Source organism: Strix aluco, chromosome 5, assembly GCF_031877795.1.
Source record: "Strix aluco isolate bStrAlu1 chromosome 5, bStrAlu1.hap1, whole genome shotgun sequence".
Lineage (NCBI taxonomy): Eukaryota > Metazoa > Chordata > Aves > Strigiformes > Strigidae > Strix > Strix aluco.
In genome coordinates, this window is record NC_133935.1 from 82760857 (window position 1) to 82785130 (window position 24274).

A 24274-nucleotide genomic window follows, 5' to 3' on the forward strand; every position below is an offset into this window, starting at 1 on the left:
GAATAAGCACACTGTCATAATTTTCAACCTTTGGAATATGTGGAAAATATTCTGTAGAGAATGGGACAATTTAGCACATCATTTGCAATCTGAAATGCCTTCCTTAATAGAAACAAAGGAACAGTAATCGCATTGAAAGCTATTTTAAAAGAAAGCAGAGCTTGTGCCTGACCCAAGAAAGCAGGTAGACCTTCACTGCCTGTTAATCAAAGAGAACTGAATGAGAAAAAAGATAACTATAGGAATAAGAGGTGGATACAATGAATAGCTTGAAAGATTAAAAGCAGATCGAATTCAGTTATTACTTTTGCAGAAATATCAAAGCATAATTATGCTGTTTTCACATGTCGTTATTCGACTTTCTGTGGAAATAAAATTAACACAATTAATAAATAAAAAGTATTCATTTAAAATCTAAGCATAGGGAACCTTTCTACAACTGCAGCTAAATTGTTGCAGTGCTCTCTCCGCCCTCATATATCATTTGTATCTTGAATATATTAACTTTGAGTTAGGCATAAAGAATTGTATTATTATCAGTCACATTATAAAAGCAGACTCTGTATAAACATGTTGGATCACTCTGGCAGATACACAAAAGGTAGACTGCAAAAATTCAAGGGCAGGATACGGAATAGCATGAAGCGCTCTCCGTAAAACATTGTCCTCTTGATCGCCATTTAATTATAGTGTCTACTTGGTTTCCTTTTCAATTTCTTTCCTTCTTTCATCTCTTCTACTAAAACACTCAGTGCAACACATGGATGTAATGGCTTTAGCGGTACGTTAATTGGCTCGGGCCCATTTCTAATGCAAGTACTCAGCACGCCAAGGGCCAGCTTTGTCACACCCAGGAGGTAACGCTCACTTCCTTCAGCAAACTGACAACACCATCACAGCATTATAAATAATGAACTGCACAGAAATGATCACCCTGATCTTCTGCTTATACCCTCTCCTTCCATCGGAAAAAGCAAACAACACATCTGACCGCTAAGCAAGACATTTGCAAATCAAAAAAACCCCAACAAAGCCTTTAAAAAAAAATTAAAAATTTAAATTTACTACGATCACTTGAGACACATATGGTGCAAAGGCATCTTCCAGTACTATTGCGAGAGACGACTTGTAACTCCCCAAAAACAGGGCCTGAGAGAAACAGGCCTGCGAGAAAAATCAGCCTGAGAGAGATAAGACATGGGGGGGAACACAGGCCCTCCAAGCCAAGGAATGTTTCAAACCCTTGCAAGTAATAAAACTAGAGTCACAGAGTGGATAGTGTAGAGTTTGGAGCTGATAAGGCTGCCTGGATAGCAGAGGATGCAGCTGGAGGAGGGAGCCCTGCGAAGGAAGGATGGTTCTGCTCTGGTGCATCTTGTAAAGTTTCAAGGGCCATCCATCCGGTGAACGACCTTTGCTTCATTATCCATGAAATGCATATTAAAGTTGACTCCCCTGAAAATGCTGATTACCAGATCATGCTAATTACATCATCCCATGAAGCACCTTACCCCTCCCCATACATGGGATACATAGGTATGTGGGTCAACCTAGGGGATGGACCCAAGGAAAGCGTGTAAAAATTGAGGGCTTGGCGAGGAGTGAAAGGTAGAAAGAATAAAGAAGACATGAAGAAGTGAAGAAGATGGACGCATCCCTGATGAACTCGGACAGAACCAATGCAGGAACCCAGACTGGTGATCTTTATTTCTCTATTCTCTCTATCTCCCTCCTTTTCTTTTTCCCCTTTTCCCTCATTACCATAAGTAACGCAAGGCATACTATATTGCTTGCCATAACTTGTTATATACTTAACTAATTATTGTGTATCATAACTTGTTATATACTTAATCAATTATTGTGTACCCAATTAGTACACTGTGGAAAGTTAATAAATGTCTGGACTTTGAGATTTGTCTCACCATTGTCCACTGCATTGGGGATTTACAAATCTAAGTCACTTGTCTCCCTCGTCTGAGCGGGGCGTGACAACTATAATTGCTTTTTATTTAAAATCATTGGGAGTTCAGTCTGACAACTGCAAATATACTTTTGTTTCTTAAAATGACTCACAGAGAGGGGGGAAAAAAAAGGAAAAGAAAAAAGTTAAACCAACTCTATCTAAACTCCTTGCAAATCTCTAAATACATTTTCTTCTGCTTATTGGTTCTACTTTCAAAAATCCCATTCTACTTTCTATGTTACAATAATACTCTCTTCTTACCATTAATGTTGTGTTCAGTGAAATGCTAATATTTTTCAGTTCACTGTCAGAGAGAACTAAATCTACAGCAAGCTAATCTGCCATAAAGTCATGTTTTATACACATGACTACAAATTGAGTTTTACACTCCATGGAAAGCAATCTTCCATCTTTAAGGGTATCATGAGACACAGAATTAGATCTATTCTTCTGGCATTACTAAATCATAAGATGAAATATAATTTGACGTGCAAATGATATTGTAAACCCAAGGCAATGAAGCACTGAGAATGTTTTTAGTACTAAACTTACTTGTTTGCTTAGTATTAAGAGTCTTTTCAAGAAAATTAGTCTCTATTTATAATGGAAACAGCATTACATAAACTTTTTTTCCATAACACAGGTCCTAGTCTAGAGATTGAGAGCCTGTATGAATTTATTTCTAAATTGGGCATCTGAGTTTAAACATGTGTTTCTCATCTTTTAAACGCCGGAGATGTGTGCACTGGGAGTCTGTCACAACTACAACTTCTATTTCAGATACTCAGAGTAACTTTTTTTGAATCTGGATGTCATTTAGAGCTGGTTTCACTTGTCAAATTTCCAAACAGCTTAAAAATAAATCAGCTAATATATTTTTCTGTTTACACTGGGAACAGGTCTTTGGTCACTTGATCTCACCGGAGCAAGCAGGGGTGTATTGGCAAAGTGCTTATGGATTTGCTTTCTCAGGTAAAAGGAGATATGCTGGAAGGGTTATTAAGTGCTGCCTCCTCACAATACTAAATGTTATCTTGCAAGATGGAAATGATCCCTCCAGCATAACCCTGGGCACTTATTTACTTTTATTTATAGTGCCATTTTAGCAGGGCCTGGAGGGGGACCAGTTTCTCCTTGGAACCCTTTGTGTACTTGAACTCAACATGTCTTAATGCAGTGCTGCCCTCTCCATCATCCGTTAGGGAGATGCAAAGATGTCCCAATATTCATATTCTGGCCTTGCTAAACTCTATTCTTTGCCAGTTTAAACCCAGTAATCCCAGTTTAAAACAGAAGGGTCAGTATCCCTTTTTGTACCACTATATCAGCATAACAAGAAAAAGAAAAGAAAAGGCTTTCTAATGCTTTTTCAAGACGAATAGACAAGAGTATCAGAGTCAGACTGTTCTAGCCACACAAATGTTGTCCTTCAGGACTTATATTGTCCAGGGTTACTATGAACCTTCTTGGTGTTTATTCCTTTTCAAACCAGATGAGGGGCAAGTTACACCAGGGCCACCTTCTACTCTTCTGTGTTGGCCTTCTTGCATGTTGCTCTTCTCTTCCATACTTCCAGAAAGAGCATCCACACTTGGAGTGTGTCTACAGGGGAAGTGGCACAGTCCACTTTCACAGTGGAGCAAGACACCTTGCTCAGAGGTGGTCACAGCATCTTGGGGACATCTAGAGGTAAAGGGGGGTTCTTAATGCAGAGAAGCTCTTCATTATCCATCTTCCTCCTCTTCTTCAACTGCCTCCTAAAAAAGCACTTTGAAAAGAGTCATTAACCTGTAACTTGCTGCACTGGGTAAATGCAGAAAGTGGACAGACTGTTGCCACTCCGCAGTTTATCAAAGAGGGAAGTGCCAGAGAAGTAACCAAGTTCATGTGGCTGAGCTGAGACCAGCCAGAGATGGAAAAATTCAACAACCAGGACAAATATTAAAATGTGCATTAATCCATTTAAGAACATACCATGTTTCCCACTTACTTAACTTCTTTTTGTTGGTGGTCAACTAGTGTCAATCATTACTTGAATAGGTGGCTTTTTGCATTAACTTCTAAACTAACAATCCCTACATTTTGATAACCTCCCCCAACAAAAGATGAGGATAATCCCACTTCTGGAGGTGATTGGAAGTGGCATTATCTAAAGATGGGTCCAAGCACAAAAACTAGCCAGTAAGCCACTGGATCACAACCTGAACTGCAAAACTCAAGTTGCTCTCCAGCACTGACTCCTGGCTCTTTGGAGTAATCAACCAGGCAGGGAAGTGGAAGGAGAATGATTACAAGCGACCGCACATCACTTTGCATCCATCGGCATGCTAATTTTTGGCCAAAATAGGAAATTATGGCCAATGCCAATCACTGTATTTAGTTCAACTGCACACATTGACATTGATGGAATTGTATCACGTGGCATCCAGATCACCAAACGCATTCCTTTTCATGGAGAAGTGAACGAGAAAATATCGCTAATTGAGACACAGGAGCACCTTATGGCAGACTAACACTTGGTACAAACATCTCTTTGATGTTTATGTAATGTATTTCTACAAGAATAAGCAAGTTGATTCTTTCATTAAGAGTAACACTTTGAACTTAAAATAATTCCTTTCATCAGAAGACTGTGGAACATTTTACAAAGATGGTCAAATATTATTAGCATACTTTTATATGGGGAGAAACTGAGGCCAAGAGAGATTACTTGAATTTTTCTCAGATAGCTAGGAACACAATTAATTTATCCTGATTCCGAAACTGTGCTTCAAACTACGAGACTGTGCTGATATTAAAGAAAAATTTCAAGCCAAAATGCACTACGGTTTGACACTGTCTTAGAAAGTTCTTTGCAGAGGTCTGAAGAAAAATGGATCTAAACACAAAAGCCAAATCTACAGGATCCTGAATCCATCTAATCAAACTTTTAAGATGGTGAACATTTTAATTTTTTTTCTCCCAGTTTTAAAACTTCTTAGAGGTAAGACCCATTCTTTACCTCTGTGCCAGAAGGTATTTTGCCCATGGATATGATTAATGTGTATGTATTTAGGAACAGAGACACAATGTGCAATGTAAGCTATTAAAGGACTGGGATACTTTATAAATATGTATTGCATTCACATGCAAAAGAATTAAAGCAGCAGAATCGCTCAAGTGATGTGCACAGCAGATCCTGAAAAAAGAAGTGGATCCAAATATCAGATTGTTCTTGTTTCAGCTCTGAAAGATGATATGTATGTTCTCTTTTCTATTAAATTTTAAGGAAAATGAATCCTGGGTACTTGCTACAAAGGGTGGAGGAGGGACAGTGAACAAGAAGAGGAAACCCTCCCTAAAGCAGTTCAGCTGTAACTCTTAAATCCTTTCCCTCACAAAAACCTGCTATTTTGGTGCCCCAGGTCACAGAACAAAATCCTGGGGTTGTGAGGGTGTTTGGACACATAGAGGGAAGGAGGGAGAAGAAAGGTGGCAAAATGGAGATGCGGGCAAAGATGAGGACAATCTAATCTCATGTTTTATGCTGTATAGGAGGAAGGATCATCTGTGAATACAGCTTTACACTTCTGAAACTTCAATCAGCAGAATGTACTCTTAAGCATCAGGTTAAGGCCGCTACAGTTACAAAGATATAAAAGGTATTGGTCCACTTCTATGGAAAAAAAATTTCCTCTATTTTTCTCCTCACTCCATTTGCCTATCTTTTTTAATACTGATTGCATTAAAACCAGAATGTTTTATATATACTTTTAAAGTTCATAAGTCTCCAATACTTTCTTTTCTTTGCACAATTAGCTTTAAAATAACCACAGTATTTCTGAGCTGAAGCACAGCCTGCAGTCCAGTGTCAACTTTGGGTATTAGAGCACCTCTGTTATTCTTACTGAAAGGATCATATTCAGTCTTACTGTAGATATGATGCCCTTCACAGATCTTTTATGCTGCACTGGCATATTAATCTGTAGTTGAGAAAACCTGATAAACAGGTAAAGACCACATCAGACCAGAACTCTAGTTTTCTTTGATATCTTTGGCACTTTTCAAAGGAACATTTTGGGAAGAGTACAAGAAAAAGAAGGAATCAGTAGTATAAATTATAAATACTAAATTGTTTGGAATTCAGGATATTTCTCAGCGGCTCCTATTTTCCCCTGTCTACATTCCTTAAAGAGCATGCATGAAGGCTGCAGCTGCAGACTCCTTTATCTCCCTGGCCAAAACTCTCAGGAAGAAAATCCCATTTACTTCAGGCTATAAATAAATGAATTCCTTGATTCAAATAGAGACATCATAAAGGTGGGGGTGGGGGCGGGGAAGGGAGAACCAAACCCAAAACCCAGAAAGGATGTCACCTTCTTTTCACAACAGTCTCTGTCCCACTTGTTTCAGTCCAGTTCATTGTTATTCATACCCATCCTTTTCCTATAAATATTTGTCTTGCATTTGTCAAGACTTATATTTAAAATATGAAATTCTATTTGGGGTTTTACAGTACGGGAGGCTATTATATATACATTATCCTTATGTGCATGATTGGGGAGAATAGATGATTTGTGAAGTTATCTATTATGGGGAATAATCAAGATTAATGAGCCCTATGGCACTTGCTGAATGCCTCCAGAGATTTATTACTCAGGTTGTTCGTTTTTCTTGTTATGTTGGTGCTGTCAAGAGTCCTATAACAAATGCAAACACAGACGTGTATTAATTGCAAATGTGGAATAAGGCTACTGTGATGTTGCTAAATACTTACAACTCTGCTGTTTGTACAGCATCTTCACTGGCTGCAGCATTTCTTATCTGCCAGGTTTCTGATGAACTTTCTATGTTTGTATATGATGCAATTTTTTTTAAATGCTTAAAAAAATAAATTGGGAGGGGATTAAAGAGGAAAGGGAATCCTGTTTCCACCTTACTCTTAATAATGCAAGCTCTGGGCAGAACTGAGTGACAGAGCCCTGGGCTATTCCTGAAAGGCTGTGCAGCCAACTCTGGAAGATCTGATTTTATCATAGGTACCTTTCAAAACAAGACTTTAAAAACTCCAGTAATAGTGGCATAAAATAACTTTCTTAAGAAACATTTGAGCTCTGTTTCACTTCCAAACCTGTCTAAAGATGCCATTATAACATGCATCTGTTAAGATGCTAATGCTGCTTTCATCAGCTGACATTCCTGCTTTTCCACGGAGGTGTCAGCTGCCAGAAAACTCCATAGTATCAACAGGAGGATCACTGTGACCCCTGAGCCTATTAAGTTATTTACTAAAAGCTCAGTGTGTTCTGGAAAGTTTAGGTAGCTGCACTTCTCTGAATGTAAAAATGTTCAAGGAAAGCTCCTCATTTATTTTAGGCAACCTTTTTCCTGTATTGTATCTCTTCATCAATGCCATCAAGCTGAATAGTGATCAGAAGTTGCCATGCTTAACGTACATGATTTATCCTGAATGGACAAAATTAAAATATTTCAAAAATGCAAAAAGGGCCATTTAAAAAATAGTGGGAAGGATCAATGTTACCTTAAATATTCCCTGCACTGAATTTAAGTTCAAGCAATGCAACACTGACCTAAATTAATGACAAAGTAGTTCATGAATGCTAATGAAATAACAGCATGCGTATCTCAGCGTCATGACGTCTGTAGCTTTATTCTTGGAGAAAGAAGTCACTTTGCCAGTTTTCTTCTTCATTAACACTGATGTGGACAGACACCTTATCCCTTCCAACCTTCTCACACGGGATTTGCACAAGGGCCATTCCCAACCACCGACATTCACAGGTCTCTCCTGTGTGAGTTCAAATCAGAAGGTGTAGAGTTTTCATGTTTACACATTCATACATAAAAACACATTTCTACCTCCCAGGCAGATGTTTTTCTGATTCACCATGCTGGCATAAACACAAAATGTGTGGGATGATGCTAATAGCTCAGCACTATTAATGTACGGGAGGGTATAATAATGTAGCATCAAACAGTGATACCATGAAAATACATCCAGATCTTCCCTCTCAAAATAGTACAGTATATGAGGACCTGGAAGGACCCACTGAATTCTTCCCTGACAGAAAACAAATCCAACAAAAGCTATTTAAGACAGACATGTAGGTGCAACTTCAGGTTTGGAAGTCACCATGTAACAGTTTGAAAACCGCTGGGAAGGCCTACAGGAAAAAAAATATAAATCCTTGAGCACTTTCACTATTATTGAGTTTAATTTTATTTATATATTTTCTAAGGGCTTCTGTGGAAGACAGGCTACTAAGTTAGGTTGACATTTAGTTTGGCCCTATAAAGCTGTTCATATGCTTTTACATAGCTAGTGCTGAAGTTTAAATAGCTTTAGAAAAAAGATTTAATCCTCTTTTTTAGTCATATCCTAAATTAAAATTCATCATAGTCTAACTACTAAGCATTGCTCCAGGAACAGAAGCCCCTGGTATCCCTCCTGGAAAATAATTCGCTATAAAAACTCAAACCCTCCCCTTTATTCCCCACTCCTTACTTTCATGACTCACCAGGTTCAGAAGACAACTTTTTTTGGTTAAGAAGTTGTCCTGTTTTTGTGAAGTCAGCAGCTATGCTTTGGAGACACTGCAAGTAGCATTAGCAATAGTAACACCCAAAAATGAGAAATGTAGCAAGTCCTTTGAAAGGACTGGAAAGGATATTCTTTTCATTAAATAACTACACGCACTCGTTTTTCTTCTGATCAGAAATAAAATACAGAAGTTTGTTTCGTTTAGGTCTGCACTTAGTACCCAAGGAATTTGCCATGCTGGGGGAACAGGGTCATGTAAGATTCAGAAATACAAATTTGAGAGTCATCCCTGACTAGTAATCCACTTTTATTTTTCTCTTACCATCATGAAAAAAATGCAAAAACATGGAGATATACAAGGAAATAACAGCATAGTCCCAAATGTTTTTTTAAAAAAACCCATCAGCTCAAATAGATGGGTATTTATTGGCAGACTTAAAAAAAAAAAAAAAAAAAAAAAGAAAACGTGTTATTAAATAGCTGGAGAACACCAATGCAATTCTTTGCCTTTAGGTGCTACTCTGCCTTACAATGAAACAAGTTTTTGTATACTTGCTACCCAGACTGATAGGTACTGTCTGAACAAAAACAATTTCCTTAAGTGTTAACCATTTGTAGCAGTAATTTGTATAACTTCAGGCAGTAAGTTAACATGAGATGGCTATTGGAGAGAAAATTCAGACATAATGCAAAAACTGAGACAACAATTCTCATTTTTGCATAAGTAAGTGTTAGCAATCGAGGGGGAAAACCTGTTATATCTGTTTAGAAAAGCTGGAGCAGAACAAGTCTCACGGCATCTATTAGTCAAAAGACTAAGGCAATGGCATGCAACTTCAGTATGAGACAGGCAAGATATCATGGAATGCAGAATAGATTCTATAACTCAAAGGCTAGAAGGAGGGCTAGAATCTCTTAAATTCACACACATGGCCAATTGGCAGAAACTGTATCACTTTTCTTTAAAACATCTTCTTCCAAAGACTTCTCAAAGAGTGAACAACTCCAGACCAACCTTCATTGATAAAATGGTACAGGAATATCTACCAGTTTAAGAGCTTGGCTCTGTCTTCTCAATAGCCACCCATAAGTTTGCAAAGGTTCCTCTGAAGCCTTCTCCTCTCCAAGCTGAACAAGACCAGGTCCCTTCCATAGCACAGTGGTGGGAAGACAACAAGCAACAGATATAAGTTAAAAGAATAGTATCTTACTGGATAGAAGGAAAAATATTTTCCCCATGAGGACAGTCAACCCTTGGAACAGGTTGCCCAGAAACACTATGCAATCTCCATCCTGGGAGGTTTTCAAGACCCAACTGTATCAAGCCCTGAGCAACCTCATCTGACCTCACAGCTGACCCAGGTTGGACTAGAGATCTCCTGAGGGACCTTCCAACCTGAGTTATCACATGATCCTATTACTACAAGCAGCAGAAGCACTTAGTAATATCTTACAAAAATGAGAAGTGACAATAGAAAGTCATCACATCATGAAGGGATGAAACTGAAGTATCAGAGTATGAAAAAAGTGAATTCTTTTTCCAGGGGCAGCATAACCTTATCTCATGCACCACAGCAGCAGCTCAGTCTTATGTGGCATGATAGAAAGTATCAAAGTCTCTTGGTTTTGATAAATTATGAGTCACCTACTAGCAAAGAACAACTTTTCTTCAGAGACCAAACATCACCAGATCACCTGAGATTCCATTCAGAAAATCTGCTACAAATGACAATTTTCAGAAATTAGGGATTGAGATTTTTGCTCTCTGCGTATGACAACACACTGGATGTAGGAATGAGTGGTGGATATTTTATAGTGCCTGATAACCTAGGCATCCTAAGAAAGTAGATACTTGATTTCTCTGTACCTGAAAACAGAAGAGAAAGCTCTATGTAGGTTATATCAAATTGCAAACTCAGCTTGTATTTTAAACACAGGAAAGTTAGTCTAGATGAGCAGATATTATATACGCGTGACAAAACCATAAAAGAGAAAGCTAAAACAAGGTAACATATATTTGAAGGGAAAGGTTCCTACAGAGTAGCACCCTCCACTCTCTAAGATATGTAATTAAATATGCAGGTATAAAAGTAGGAGTCATCCAGAACATCTCCTCACAGTGGTTGAAGTTACAGAAAACTTTTAGCAGCCCCTAAGGAAGTGCTGTTAGAGTAATTTGGTATTGAGTGTAGGATCTGTGAGCACCAATGAGCTCAACCTTTCACAGACCCTTTAGTTCTGCTTCCACAGGAGACGTTACTGCAGACAAAGAAAGAAAAACGCCATGAGTAAATGCTAAAGGTGTACTTTGAAACCACTTCTTGCTCAAACAACTTGAAAGACACAGACTAAATTATAAACAACCTGAGACAAAAGCTACTAACTTGTAGCTGTTGGCCAGTTTGATTCCAAAGGTTCAATTCCACATTTCAAGTACCTTAAAAAACAGATAAGATGGTCAGACAGCACCAGACTATCTCTATAATGATGTGCTTCAAAGTCCAAGAATCATCAGTGAATAGCTCAAATTTACAAATCACCTCCAAGCTATATGAGTCAATAGAGTAAACAAGAGATTTTTTTTTTATATCCTCAATGACATTTTCTCAAAATCTAATCACTGTGACACTCAATCTTTATAACTATCTTAATATTTTCTCTACAATTCAAACCCTATGATGGGGCTACATAATGGGCAAGATGGACACCTGACACTGTAAGTGTAAAAGGCTCATACATGTCAGAGAGGAGTTTTGTGTGATTCCAGAGAAAGACAAATGGATGGCGCAAAGATGTGGCTTATTCAGACAGGCTTCATCTCATACAAAGCTCTGAAATTTGGAAATTTGCCATTTGTTATAATATTTGTAAGAACAACTAATGATCGATTCTGCAGGCTGGCTGACTGCTGTCTGCTGACTGTTTAATGAAGTCTAATAAAGTCATATATATATATATATATGTATTTTTCAATTGAAAGGTTATTGCAATTAACAAAAGTGAGCAACTAAAGCCAAAGAATACCAAGTCAGCAGATGCACAGGGACTATGCAGAGAGCCCTATCTGCCTGCAAATATTCAAATCATAAATAAAGGTCCACCACCTTTGTTGTGTATATTAAGATGGATATTTCCAAGACTGACTGGAAATACTTAACTGCTTTCCAGAGATGCCTAACAATAACACCTAAAAGCATTACTGCATGAAGAAATATGGTTCATAAGACATCTAGTGCTAATTTAATTTTCTTTGCTTCACTTTCATACTGCATATGTCCATGTATGTATCTGTGCTGTACTTTCAGGCTGTATATTGCAGTTTTTAGAGCAAACATCACACTGACCAGGACATCACCTTGTCTTTTAACTTCACCTTCTTTCTTCAGGCATTTTGAATACAGAAGTAGTAAGGATCATAATTCCACTGTGAGACATAACCTACATTTCACAGAATGAAAAATTAAGGCACTAACTGTCAGACTGATTTCACTGAGCTACAGAAGCCTCGCTAAGTACCACGTTAGGAACCCAGCCACTTCCCCTTCTTTCTACAGTCAGTAATAAGAAATAAGGTGACCAGATGGCTCTGCCAAGGACTTTTAGGTAAATGGACTCCGCTTTCAGGTTCTGTGAGGTGTGGAGAGTATTAACCCTATTTTATGTACTTGCTGCACATAAATGCCTCTAGGGCGAGTGGTAACATCACCCAGACAATTCTTCCACCCACCTAAAATCTGACTCAGCCCCTGGAGGACTTTGTCCACTGCCATACACTAGGACAAAAAGACTATTAAATCCGTAAACACACCCCATAAGAGACGAAGTGCTAGGTCACAAGCAGATAAAGGAATAAAAGCAGGACTCCACTCCGAGACTTCAGTTTCAAATGCCAGATCATGTATTTTTTAAATCCTCTTTAGCTTCTATATTCATCTTCATGCCAAATTGTACTGTCTGACTGACATTGACCTTTCGTGTATAGGAAGCTATACAGAGAGAAATGATGGGGACAGTCATTAAATTCCTGTTTTTTTAAATTCTGGCTGGAATTAAAATCCAATATTAAGTCAGTTAAATAAGATTGTCAAAAAGAATTAAAACCTGACTAATATCTATTGAAAATAAGACCTTTTCTTCCACTTGTTGGGAATGCAAATTTTCCTGTCTATTCTTGGCCATTAGTGAAAGGCGGTAAATGTAATTCTCAGTTTTCTCAGCAAAATCTGTCACAATGTGGACAAAAGAGTTCTTCTTTCTTTCAGGTGGTTCAACAGGCTAAAGAAAAAAAATTCCTAGAAAATGTCTGCCTACTACTGAAGGAGGAAAAAAAAAATTGTGGGCAATCCAAACAGAAAGAGAGTATCGCGAAGTTGCTGCAGAGTTTTTAAAGGGTAGTCAAAGACTCGGAGCAAGAGCTTTGAGCCTGGTGCACACAGGTCAGTCAGCACTTTGAGAACTTGACAAAAGTATTTTGGGGAGACAAAACAATTGTACAATGATACTGTGCCAGGCAGTATCTGTTTCATTAGAAAAAGAACTGAAAAATGTTTTTAAACTCAAGTTGCCAGAGGATGGGAACCTCAATCCATTCCACTCCTACCAGTTTGATGCCGGTGCCAGCAATAGATGCCCAGAGCCTGGAGAGGGATCACAGGTCAGCAGGAGAGCGCCTGAAGAGCAGCACGAAGGAATTCCAGCCAGTAAGTCAACCTCATCGGGGGCACAGCTCAAATGCCTCTATGCAAACACATGCAGCATAGGGAAGAGGAGTTAGAGCTGTGCACATGCCTGCAGGGCTATGACCTTACTGGCATAATGGAGACGTGGTGGGATGGCTCCTATGACTGGAGTGTTGGAATGGAAGGACACAGGCTCTTTAGGAACGACAGGCAGGGGAGATGAGGAAGAGGTGTCACCGTCTATGTCAATGACCAGCTGGAGTGCATGGAGCTCTGCCTGGGGATGGATGAGGAGCCGACCGAGAGCTTATGGGTCACAATTAAAGGCAGGGCAGGGACAGGTGACATTATAGTGGGGGTCTGCTTCAGGCCACCTGACTAGGAAGACTGAGCAGATGAGGCCCTCTGCAGACAGATAGGAGCAGCCTCATGTTCACAAGTCCTGGTCCTCATGGGGGACTTCAGCCACCCCGTTATCTGTTGGAGGGACAACACAGTCCCAGTCTTCACTGGCAAGGGCTCCAGCCACACTGCCAAAGATGCAGAAGGCAAAGGCAGGGACTGGAAGAATGAAGAACTGCTCGCTGTAGGGGAAGATCATGTTTGAGGCCATCTAAGGACCTGAAGGTGCACAAGTCCAGGGGACCCGATGAGATGCATCTGCAGGTCCTGAGGGAACTGGCAGATGAAGTGGCTAAGCCATTATCCATCAGAAGTCCTGGCAGTCTGGTGAAATTCCTGCTGAATGGAAAAGGGGAAACATAACCTCCATTTTTAAAAAGTGAAAAAGGGAAGACCTGGGAAACTACAGGCCAGTCAGTCTCCCCTCTGTGCCCAACAAGATCATGGAGCAGATCCCCCTGGAAACTATGCTAGGACACATGGAAAATAAGGAGTTAACTGGTAACAGCCAACATGGCTTTACTAAGGGCAAATTGTGCCTGATGAATTTGGTGGCCTACAATGAGATTACAGCATTGGTGGATTAAGGGAGAGCAACTGACATCATCTACCTGGACTTGTGCAAAGCATTTGACACCGTCCTGCATGACATCCTGTTCTCTAAATTGGAGAGACATGGATTTGATAGATGAACCACTTGGTGGATAAGGAATTGTCTGGATGGTCACACTCAAAGAGATGTGGTCAATGGTTCAATGTCCAAGCGAAGAGCAGTGATGAGTGGCATTCCTCAGGGGTTGGTGTTGGGACTGGTGCTATTTAACATGGACAGTGGGAATGAGTGCATCCTCAGCAAGTCTGTAGATGACACCAAGCTGTGTGGTGCAGTCGACATGCTGGAGGCAAGGGATGTGCCATCCAGAGGGTCCTTCACAGGCTTGAGAGGTGGGCCCCTGCAAACCTCAATGAAGTTCAACAAGGCCAAGTGAAAGGTCCTGCACATGAGTTGGGGAAATCCCAAGCACAAATACAGGCTGGGCGACAAGTGGTTTGAGAGCAGCCCTGAAGAGAAGGACTTGGGGGTGTTGGTTGACAAGAAGATCAACATGATCCAGCGATGTGTGCTCACAGCCCAGAAAGCCAACTGTACCCTGGGCTGCACCAAAAGAAGTGTGGCCAGCAGGTCGAGGAAGGGGATTCTCCCTCTCTACTCTGCTCTTGTGAGACCCCACCTGGAGTATTGCGTCCAGTTCTGGGGCCCCCAACATAAGAAGGACATGGACCTGTTGGAGTGAGTCCAGAGGAGGTCCACAAGGATGATCGGGGGCTGAAGCACCTTTCCTATGAGGACAGGCTGACAGAGCTGGGGTTGTTCAGCCTGGAGAAGAGAAGGCTCCAGGGAGACCTTATAGCACTTACAGTACTTAAAGTGGGCCTACAGCAAAGATGGGGAGGAACTTGTTATAAGGGCATGTAGTGACAGGACAAGGTGTGTTGGCTTCAAACTGAAAGAGGGTAGATTTAGATTAGATGTAAGGAAGATGTTCTTTACTGTGAGCATGGTGAGTCACTGGAACAGGTTGCCAGGAAAAGTTGTGGATCCCCCCTCCCTGGAAGGGTTCAAGGCCAGGTTGGACGGGGCTTTGAGCAACCTGGTCTAGTGGAAGGTGTCCCTGCCCATGGCAGGGGGGTTGGAACTAGATGATCTTTAAGATGTCTTCCAACCCAAACCATTCTATGATTGATCAAAGTTGTTTCCTCTTTCTATGCCTGTTCTAGCTACCAAAACACAGAATGGAAGGGGAAGTAGTCCTGGCTTGCTCAAACCTGCAGCACTACAAAGCTGGATGGAAGCATTAGTAATTTTTGATGTTTTGAGGCACTTTTGTGTTATTTTGTTTTTCTGCCTTTAAGTATCAAATACTATCTACACCCACAGGCTATGCTCAGCTTGAATGCAATTCAGCTACATTCCATGGGGTAATAACATTTGACTCTCACATGTCTTAAAAGTACCACAAACCACACAAAAAACCCCACAAACATCAGCTGAATAATTCTCAGAGGATCCTCAGGGCTTCTACCACTGTCGGTAAGTAAATTGAAGGACAGACGCACAAAGAAGTCTTCCCTTAAAGCCTTGTGAAATATGCGGGTGGAGCTGCAGCTAGGACACACTGGGCACTTCTCCCGTTCATTCTCCTGTAGGCTTCATATTACAGACTGTTTCCCAAAACTCCTCATCAAAAGCATTAATTTTCATAGCTTTTATTCATTTTTAGGCCTGGATTCTTTGCATACAATGACCAAGGCAAAAGATAGATTAGTAGCCTACCATACCGAGTGTCCACTGAAGCAACAATAGAACTATTCAGAACTGGGACAACTGGGAGATGCAGACCTGGGATGCAGCATCCATCCCAAGGCAGAGAATAGACACAAAGTGCTGGAGATGCCGGGCCTGGTTTTCAGTGCTGCGCAAAGCAGGGTTGTCAAAGTCTTCCCCCTCATCCCATCCTTTAAATACATGCAGTTCAATTTATTCAGTACTCCAAACTCTGTGACTTAATTCCTTTTGTCTACGTTGCCCAACACAATAGGACCCCGATTCCTTGTTGGAGCCCCTTAGAGCTACCATAAAACAACAGTTTTAATCTGTTTTCTCGAGTCCTAGTGAATGAAGCTTTAGAGGGTATTTTTTGTTGGCTCTGCCAACTAGATACTTCATAAAGTGAAACAGAATCTCTGCTTCCTTCAGGGCACCTGCTTTCAATTACAGGAAACATACGGCACCTTCAGATTTTTCAGCTTTCAACATCTGTGCTTTGCAGGTACAATTTGTTGCATTCAAATTACTGCTAAACCTGCAGAATGGTGTTGAGCTTTCAGGGGCATGCCTGAGAAACACTAGAGATGGACAGAAAGTAATGGCATTTGCAAACGCTTTTTAATGTCTGATTAATGACTGTTCTGAACCAAATCCTTTAAGTTGTTTAAAAATCTCACCTCACTCCTCTTGGAAAGTCCATTCAGCCCCAGCTTGATTAGAAACATCACCTCTACCCTGTAGTAGATGAACATACTGACATTGCTGTCCAGACAAATACACCAGTCTCCCACCTTCTTCTAACGGATAACATTATAAATAATACTTTTAAAAAGGAAAGCAGCCTGTTATATCCAGTCAGTCACAACTGGACACCATGTTGGGATGAGACAGTGACAACTACAGGTTTAATTTTATTTTCTGCATTAGGTTAAACATGTCAGGTGGGGAGACACACATGCACACAGACTTTTACTCTCCCACCTTTTCCAAACAGCACTGGTCCACACAAAACACACCAGCTCATCTGAGTAACCCCTCAGGACTTCTCCAGGCTGGTACAGAATGACATAAACCTAAATGCCCATTCCTAGACAGACATCCCGTCGCACTGATGGCAGGGATCTCAGTTTAACCAGCACCGTGATGCTTTCTCTTACTTAGGTTCCTGCTCCTAGCCTACTGGATCCTTATTTCAGCTGTCACCACATCATAGCTGGTGCTTGCCAAATCACATAGGCTAAAATATATCTTTTTTACTGCTTCTACTGGGTCTAGCTCAGGAAAAACTTGCTGGTCCTAGGGAACACAAGCCAGCAGCCCCAAGGTCTAACCAGGAGACAAGAAAGTGGTAAGGAGAATCAGCAGAGTGAATGATGAATGTTACTGTTACAAGCAAAAAACGGAGAAATATCTTCTAATTCTAGACCTGCACGAACAGATTTTCATGGACAGATGGATGAGAGATCCGTGGCAGAACAGGACTCATAGGAATACAGTCTGGAAGATACTCTCCAGGATCAAATCCAGTTGGTTTACCATACAGTGATGGCTACTAGAGTATTTAGGTATTTACACTCTTTATTATTATGTCTGTATTCTTTTATTTATTATAACTACATTATATTATTTCATATTTATTTACAAGGATCATTCTCCTGCTTAAGGTAAATTCAGATCCAGTGGAATTTCACTGAGCTGTCTTAAAATCACGGGATATCTTCTATGGAGGGCTCTGCGTTGAGTGCTCTTCCCTCACCTGTTCACGGTATAATAAGCTTCTAGGGCCATGTGCGTGAGAGACATTAAGAATATAGAAGAATTCAGTTATTATGCTTAGAGAAATCATGTCTTAATACAAGATTTTTAGGCTCAAACAAACTTAGAAAAGGCAACTAGAAATCAACTTACACTGTTTAGTTAATGTAAGGAAAATCTCCCAAATTAGTGCCATACCAACCTCCATGAGCCCTGCATTCCAGAAGTCTTTTCTCTTAGATCACACAATTTCATACAAGTTTCTATCACAATAATGAACAGAACATTGTGGCAACCACTAGGCTGGTTTACACCTTTTAACCTGGATTCAGCTCTGGACTTGTGTCTGCTACAGTTTTACTCCAGGAGATTGAACAAGTAGGATGGGATCCAGGTTTGTCTTTGCATTCCAAGCAGGCTACACCTCCTATGTTTGGTTCAGGACTTTCTCTAATTTAATTATGTTTGCACTTGGATGTGAGTTAAGTCACAGCTCAACCATTAACTGTGCTCTGCTATGGCATCCACCTCTCTATATTTGACTTCACTAACTGCCTAAATGTTTTGCAGTGAGTTTTTGATAAGTGTGTGTTTGCAGATTTTCATGACAGACTAATAACACCAAAGGAGGCTCCAGGAATGTTTTAAGTAAATATTATGTGTATATTTTCTCAACAGTGTCTGCCTACCAGCACCTTCAGAGCTGCATAATCTTATCTAGAATATGTTTGCATTCTGTTTGCACTAACCAACATGGTCCATACTACTAAGCAAACTGTTATTTGATTAAAACATTATGCAGAACATAATTCCAGGACACACAGTCATGTAGCTCTGAAGAGGTAGCAGTTTCTATTTCTGTCTTGAATATTTGCTTGCCATCATTAGGTATTTCTTCATCAGTCATAATGAAGAATGAGTAGATGCAGGCCTTTACCTGGGCCAGGAACTTCTTAAGGTATTTTAAGAAACTATTTCTTCTCCTGCCCTTGGCTTCTCCCTTCTTGTTGTTATTCCCTATTTAGGCCTAAAAGTCACAAGAGAATGGATGCCTGGAATATAGGTCCAGCTGCAAATGATTTGAGTTTGCAAGAACTTCAGAGCAGGCATCTTCTCTTACTGTGTCAAGAGATGACAGAACATCAACACAACGAAGATGCTCGAGCTTGGAGGAAAGCAGATGTTAGGCATCTTAACTTTTTCTAGTAATTTATTATATTGTCATCTTCTCGTCTGCCATCAGCAGATGGTTTAACAGTTTGGAGTGGTAGCCAAGCTGAAAAGAATTGAGTAGTGCTCCTGACCGCATTACATGGACGAGAACTGATGAGGGCATTATCTTCTCATCTGAAATATGAGAACTGAATTCCATGCTCAGCCACAGACTTCCTGTGGGCACGTCTCATTTGGGGTATAATAATAGTACAATCTAAACTATGGCAGTTGCCTATACAGACCATATACAAAATAAATTTGGGCTAAGCTAGTTACTACTAACATCTGTGAAAGCACAGGCTCTGAAACTCATCTGCTGCAGACAAATCTCTAATCTCTTTGGCTCAGATTTATTAAATCTATGTGTGCAGGATTTCCTATTTAGTCCATGAAGAGAAATAATCATTTTAGAGGGCAACTCAGACTTCAGGTGGACTGAAATGGAGGTAGCAATGTCTTTCCATTGACTATAGAGCCATTCTAGGACAACTGTACATAAGTACTATCTGTCAGTAAAGGAGGATAACAGCTTTTTCATAGCAATATCATGCAGATGAATAGAATATATATGGCTTAGAATAATGACAGAAATTATCTACCTCAGTTAAATCAGCTTTCTTTTCTGTTCAACTTGTCTGCTAACAGTACACCAATATACATCTGCTCTGTAAAGGCAAAGCATTCCCTTTCTGTTTCAACAGTTTAAGGTGTTGCTAGGAACCTAAGACCAGAAAGGACATCTTGTGTCACTGAGCTTGGTCCTCAGCCAATATGGGTAAACCCAAATAATAATCTCATTCATCACATTCAAGCCCTGTAGCCCAGTAAACACAGTGTTGCTGGTGCCAGTAATAGGCCACAAACTTTGTGCTGAGTCTGCACAGCCTCGGGACCCAGGCACGTCAGGCTTGCCTACACTTGCGTTGCCCAGCCTGGAGCTTTATTTTAGCTGCTTTAGCTGTAGCAGCAATTTTCCTAATGACCAGGTGGCTATTGCCTAATTTATTTTACTTTTGCTTATCTTCGCATAATGATGTGGTTTAAGTGTAATTTTTATACAGACAGTAGTAACAAGTAGTTACTCTGCGTAGGATGAAATATTTATGATTCCAGGATAATGACAGAGTGCAGAGGAACACAGACATGGTATCATAGAGGAGGCCTCAGAAGAGGCGACACACGATGTAGTGCAGAGGAGTGGAGGCACGAGCTGATAGCACGTAGGACACAGAGTGACACTCAAGACCCCAGGGCTATAAAAATTCACCTATAGCTGGCTAGAGAAATGCAAACCTGTGGTTTTAGGGATAAGAAAGAAAAGGTATCCAACATATATAAGACATTGCATACATACTGAATTCAGGTGTATCATAGTGTTGCAATCCAATGAATAGAGAGCGAGGTGTAAAAGCATGTTGGAAAACATAAAAATAGCCAGAAGCAGAGCCCAGAGTGAGATGGAAGAAATCAGCAGTAGCAGCATCATGCTTGTCATGGCAAAGAGGAAGAAACCCTCGCTATCAACATATCCCTTCCAGTGAAGCCCTTGGTACCTGATGACGTGTCATAACCACTCCCCAGCTCCAAAAACTAAAGCCAACAGCCTCATGACCCATGGAGTAAGGGTAAACAAAACACCTCAGAAAGGGGCAGATACTCATAAATGTGTGTATGACAATTTAAAATTTACTATTCAAGCTTCTTCCCCTCAAAACAGTATTCTTTCTTTTTCCTTAATAAGTAGATCTGGACTAATAACAACTCTTTGATTAGACCATTAACATTTCAATCACACTAACAATAAATTTTTGCCTTTACACAGAGGCATTTTGTTTTGCCTGCAAGAAGATTTTGAGTGTAACAACGTTCATTATTAAAGCTAGTTATGCCTTTTGTCTTCATTCCTCCTACAAGACAGTCAGGCCAAAACCTCACAGCTCTGATCAAAAAACCAGCCTACTAATTTTTTAGTGTGAATATGGCTAGTTTATATCCATTACTGTCTGCGCTTCTCTGTAGCATTTACTCTTTCCATATGTTCCTGCACAGTGGTCACACTCCTGTTAGGCACTGCAGAGGCTAATCAAGACAAACACTTTTTAGCCTCATCTTGTGAGACAGTCACGGCCTCTATCATCTTTTCTCGCTGTAGAAACCCCAGCATAGAGACAGAGATTATTCAGAAAGTTTACAGTGAGACCTGATCCATCGGTTAAGAGGAAAGGTGCAGCCATGACAATTTTATGCTAATTTCAAACATTTGGGTTTGCTAAAGTAGTTTTTGAGTAGTAACAAAGAGAGTTGTAATAACATAACAATCATGACAATGTGTTAATAGTTTTAATTGAAGTAATTTCTGTAGACAATAAGAATGATACCCTAATGTGTTAATTAATATGATTAGGAAATGTTGCAAAAATGAGTATGTAAAATGATGTAACATGATATCCAGAAAGGTGTGTTTTACAGAGGATGGTTCCTCCGAGTTCTCCTCGGGGTGAGATTTATGGACGTTAACACAAGGCTTCGTCAAGGTAAACAGATGTTTCGATTTTAGTTATAATGAACATTAACTCTACGTCCCCATTTCTGCTTAATTAAACCTCTGACTCTGCAACCAATCAAGAGCAAACAGAAAAGGTAACAGGCACTAATTGGGCCCTGTGCAATTTCAGCCACAGCTTGCAGCCAGAGTGGTCTACCTAAACCAAAAAACTCCTGCAAAAAATAAGTTTTGCTCCTGCTCCCCTTTGCCAGCCTATCCAACAATTTCTTCACTCAAAGCCAAATCATGTGTATGCATAAAAAAATGGGTTGTATGAAAGCACTGAAAAACATACAAAGTGAAAAATTAAATTAAATGCCTTTTTACTCCTGTCCAGGTAGTCACTTCCTTTTACAATGTAGAGCAAAAAAACTCCAAAACAAACTAAAAAACTCAGAAAAGACTCTTACAAACCCTCCTGCCAGACAGATTGACAGCAAGCTTCTGTGCTTTTTGATTAATCTTTACCCTCCCTTAGAGAGGATCATAATTGTGCCAGCACGGAGTTAAACACCAAACAAGCACACAAGAGAGAGAAAGAAGGAAACAGCAGCAACCTGCTTTTTAAATGCACATGTAAAAAACATGAGATGCACCTACTAATAGAGAAAACCTTAAAAAGCATGGTGCTGTGCCCCAAATGTGTTTTGAAGAGCACACAGCCTCCCTGTACAAAATGTCCCCCCTCCTCCTCACGACATGCGTCAGTCAGCGCCAAAGCAGCTTCATCTGAGAGGAACCGAGGACTCGATGTGACAGAGCGCAGACCTCTCCTACCACACTTACAGAGGAGGGGAAAAAAAAAAACAAACCAAAGAGGAACTTATGCCCTAGAGGACACAAGATAATTTCACATTATTCTGTTAATGAATCTTTAAGACAAGATAGGATAAGAAAATCGTTGGAATACCTCACAGCCCCTTAGATCTGGAAGTGACAGCTGCAGCCTCTCTTGAACCGCCTCACTTCATGAGCATGCTCCTGAAGGCTTCTTTCTGACCTACAACCTTTATCTGAGCTTCCTTTGTGGCTTAGTAATACAAAAAGTTTCGCTTAATCGTTACGCTTAAACCATTTGCTCACTGGTTAACTTTTTTTTCCGCAGCTGAAAGCTGCGAGTTCACAAATCTAGCAGGGAAAAACAAGGAAAAATACCCTGTGGTTCACTACAAACACACAATAACCCTTAATATAAATATACATATTAACTTGCGGCACAGTAATAGTCAGTTGGGATTTACACGCACAACTAGGTTCATCTTCAAAAAGCACCATTTTGTAGCTCTCTGAAGGAAGTGGTAAATACCGTGCACGCTCTCGCCACTTCATGGGAGGCTGGCTACCTAAGCCCTGAACTGAGAGCAGACCTTAAATATAAATCACTTAATTGCTCATTTTATTTGATACCTAAGTACTTCATGCTAATAAAGTTAAGCATTAAAGAATTACAATGTGACAAATTATACGCCCATCTCATAAAAGAAATATTACCGAAACAGAGTCGGATCTGAAAGGCTCTCAATAACATACAGCGTATGCCTAATTTTAGATGATTCCTCAATCACTGGAGAGTTTGCAGTGTACACAGCCAACCCAGCTCTATCAACTGACTTCTATCTCCATGACTCCAGGTCACATTATCTCATGAATGAACTGTTATATAGGTCAGTCAAGAGTCATCTTCTAATAGAATGCACGTTTCAGCCTTGGCAGTTATGCTCTAGATATTAAGGCTATAGACAACTAGGTGAGTCAAAAGAAAATATTGAGGAAAGGGCTGTGATGACTAGCCTTTGTTTCCGACAACAAGCATGGAAACAGTTGCTAGCAGAAGCTTATATATAACTGGTTTCATTTTAACTGGATTTAATACAGGTGGAAAGTGCAGGAGCAACAGGCTCAGTGGAGAGAGGTTTTGTTCGGTCACAGATCAGATTTTAGCCACAAATCAAGTGCTGTCCTGCTAACGTACCTCGGCTTGGCTGGGAGGTGACCTGGTCTCTGCTGAGACATGTGCCAAATATGTGTCTGCTAACTTGCAGTAACTGATACCACCGACTCTTTTCACATAGGCCCCCGAATGGCCATCAGGAAGGAATATTTTTGGTTGCTCCCAAATCAAGGTGGATTCAAGACAACAACAGAACTGAAAGTTTCCGTTCTTCGTCGCCAATCTCCTGAGTCATACTTGTACTTACACGTTTTAAAGAGCGAGATCTTGGGGGAGACTTCCCCATATGGTTCATGAACTGTTTATTTAACTTTGCAATCAGGAGGCTGATGTAAAATACATTACGAGTTATAGCCCTGATAATATTTGGGTAAAAAGAAGAATATCAGACTCGAGATGCTTGATGAAACTAAAGCAAGAGAGTTAGTGCTTTATAGAAATGCTTTTGATCAGACATTTCTTTTCACTTCCTGTTCAATCCAAGCTATTCTCATTCAGATGTAAAAACAAAATTGCAACTGATTAAAACTGGGTCTGCAGTAGTTCCCGTATGAGGAAACACGTGTCTCACACTCAGTTAAAAGCCAAGCTGTCTAAATGCAGCACTGCCTGTATTTTATAATGGTGACCCAGCAGCTATTTACTAGTTACTTGTGTATTTTCAATTTTCAGAAAAAACTCACAGAGGATTTTCTCCTGCTTTGTGCTCCCCCTACTTTAAAAATTGTTTCTGGTGTGCAAAGGGTTAAAACTACAGAAGTGAAAGCAAAATGCCCAAGGCCAAGTTTTCCTGTAGCTTGTATACTTGGTTGCATTTTCATCTCCTGTGTCCTGACAGCTGTTATCTTCAAGTGTGCTTTGACATGCCCATTGCTGTTCCAGCAGTCTTTTTTG

General features: G+C 40.2%; 1 protein-coding gene across 9 annotated transcripts in view; it reads right to left on the reverse strand.

The window, feature by feature from the left end:
- Positions 1-24274, reverse strand: part of CELF2 (CUGBP Elav-like family member 2) — a 386251-nt gene that overhangs the window by 187921 nt on the left and 174056 nt on the right. Inside the window, exon 1 of one of the 9 annotated variants that reach the window (XM_074828034.1) lies at positions 22340-22410. The exons of the other annotated variants lie outside the window; for them this stretch is intronic. The gene's annotated coding sequence lies outside the window, so the exon portion shown is untranslated. Of the gene's footprint in view, positions 1-22339; positions 22411-24274 lie in introns of those variants that run through there. 9 annotated transcript variants of the gene reach the window in all.